Source organism: Anthonomus grandis, chromosome 13, assembly GCF_022605725.1.
Source record: "Anthonomus grandis grandis chromosome 13, icAntGran1.3, whole genome shotgun sequence".
Classification (NCBI taxonomy): Eukaryota; Metazoa; Arthropoda; class Insecta; order Coleoptera; family Curculionidae; genus Anthonomus; species Anthonomus grandis.
In genome coordinates this window covers 26,527,625-26,530,566 of record NC_065558.1, presented here as the reverse complement: position 1 = coordinate 26,530,566, position 2,942 = coordinate 26,527,625, and the positions used below count along the sequence as shown (strand labels likewise).

The 2,942-nt window shown below is 32.8% G+C and overlaps 1 pseudogene; it reads left to right on the top strand.

Moving 5' to 3' along the window:
- The first annotated feature begins 337 nt into the window (after positions 1-337).
- LOC126744201 (uncharacterized) lies at positions 338-1,290 on the top strand (annotated as a pseudogene).
- Positions 1,291-2,942: the final 1,652 nt, after the last annotated feature.

The window sequence follows — 2,942 nt, the reverse complement described above, 5'->3', positions numbered from 1 at the left end:
GTTATAGCTTAACTCTGAAATCTCTGTTTCCTACAAATTTTGAAAAACAAAACGTAACATTAGCTTTAAAAATTGTTAATCCTTTTGTAATTCAAGTACTTTCAACTTTTGGAGCAAAGATTAAGCACTCAAAGGACCTGCCACTTTTCTTAACATAATTTTAACCTGGTGGAAAATAGTTAATGTTAAAACGCCATATAAAGGGAAGCGGCTTAATGATATTTATCAAGAACCTATAACATGTAAAGTCCAGTTCAGAGATCTTTAGCTCCCTATATTCAATATTCATTCAAGTTTTGTTTATTGTCAATTAATATTTGTAGAATAAAAGCGTAAGATGGAAGACCAAGAAGAAAAAATAACTAGAAAAACGGAGAGGGAAATTTTGACGGAGTTTATTGACTTGTACAGAAATTACCCTTGTTTATGGAGGGTCAAATCGAAAGAATATTCAGATAAATTTAAGAAGGAGGAAGCTTATACAGTTTTCGTGGATCATATGAAACAGTTAAGTCCGGAAATTAAGAAAGACGATGTGGTGAAAAAAATTAATTCTTTAAGAAGCTGTTTTCGGAAGGAATTCAAAAAAGTTTCAGCTTCGACCAAAAGTGGATCGACGACATTTATAAGCCAAGTCTCTGGTATTATTCGCTGCTTCTATTTTTGAAGGATTCAGAGATACCAAGACCTAGTTTAGGAACTGATGACACCGAAAACTATTTACATGAGGTAAGGCCACAAAAATAAAAAAATTATAAATAAAATAAATACTTAAGAGATTTTTTCCCACTTTATGTATAATACCTTTTTCTTTTGTTTCAGATTGAGAATGATAATAGTGATGGCGACAGAGGCAACAATAATCAAGATGAATTATTAAGCCCACTGACTCCATCATTTTCTGAAGCAAGCTCTAGTTCTAGTGTGTCTACAAAAAATAAGCGAAAGCTACATAAAAAAAGTTGCAATGAGGACAAAAGTGATGAAATTCTAGCTATGGTGGGTGAAAGACTGCAATCTTCAAGGAATGAGGATGAATTTGATATCATAGGAAAAAACGTTGCTGAAAAACTGCGGAGGATTGAGTCCACAATGAAAATTTATGCCGAAAGACTTATTAATGAGGTTTTGTTTGAAGCCCAATTAGGCACACTAAGAAGAGAATCTTGTCTGAATATTTCACCTCAAAATAGGCAATCTATTGCCTTATACAATACTCAGCTACCCTCAGGTCCACTTTATACACATAACCTGCAGCAGCAAAGTTCGCCGCATGATTCACAGGAATAAACCAATCTTCAAAATATGAATCAAAGTCAAAATGTTCGTGATTATTACTCACAATTTCCTTATAATAATTAGGATGTAAGAAAACAGAAGTTATGGTTTGTGTTCAAGGTACTTAGTTTTGTTATGTTAAAAAGAAAAGACGTTTAATTCTTTGTAAACTTATGTACTTTATTTTGTTGCTATGTATTTTGATAAAATATAAATAGTTCACAAAGTTAACTACGTTAACATCTAATAATCTTTTCTAGGATATACGATTTTGTTGCCAAGTTACTTGACCTTCTTTGTTAAAATATGAACAAAACTTTTCACGAATTGATTTTGCTTCTTCACATGCATTTCGATTAGGCCCACGTTGCAAATTTCCGAATGCATCTACTCTTTCTTTTTCATTTTGTATTGTATCATCAAGGCTATTAACATCTCGGCACACGTATCGATCTTTTAGCTTTATTCGTAAAAAATTATGCAAAGAGACGGTTGCAAGAACAGCTGCTTCTATGTTATGTAGTTGTAGGTTTATTTCTGTGTGGAAAATACGAAAACGGCTTGCTAATATTCCGAAAGCGTTTTCAACGACATTTCGTGCCCTAGACAAACGGTAGTTGAATACTTTTTTCTCATTATCTAGAACTTTAATGTTAAAAGGCTTCATAAAATTAGGTAGAAGAGCAAAAGCTTCGTCGCCAATAAACACAAAAGGTAGCTCTTCGGAATTATTAAAAGATTTAATGGGTGAAGGTATTTTTAAGGCATTAGTTTTTAATTTTTCATAAAACCTAGTATTTTCAATAACTCCTCCATCTGACACGCGCCCATTTGTCCCAATATCAACAAGTATGAATTCATAATTAGCATTAACAATTGCCATTAACACTATACTGAAATATCCTTTATAATTATAAAAGAATGAACCACTTTTTGGTGGGCAATTTATCTTAACGTGCTTGCCATCGACAGCTCCTAGACAGCAAGGAAAATTCCATTTAGTAAAAAACTCATCAGCAATTGCCAACCATTCCTTTTCTGAATTTGGAAACTAAAACAAAATTAAGTAATTAAGTAATATAACAATTTTTATTTTACAAGAATTATTTATTACCTTTGTGTACTGTATATGCAGGACTTACACTACAAATGGCTTTACACGTTTCCGGGATAATTTTTCCCAAAACTTGAGGTGATATGAGCGCCGTATATTTTAGATCTTCAAAGCTTCGTCCAGTGGCCAAAAACCTTAAAGTCGCAGAAAGTCTTGATACGAGAATCTTGTTTTTTAATTAAAGGCGTCACCATAGTTAGTAGTTCTACATAGGTATCTTCATCCATACGCAAATAATTTCGGAAGTCATCAGGGCTAAGTTTTAATTCTTCAAGTAAATTGATGTGAGAATAATTTGACCGTTTCACTAGCCAAGACTTAACCCATTTAGAACGAATAGTCTTCTTCTTTAGAACTTGATCTTTTTTTTATTCTTTTTCACGCAAATAATACTTATAACAGCCATTAGGCACAAGTCGTCACTAGTTACCGACATGGTGTCAAAAAATGTTAATATACATAGACAAACAACCGAACCAGAAGCACAGATTCACAGAACTAAACTGAATGAAATTCTTTTATTCTGTGACAATGTGTGGCCAATTCGAAC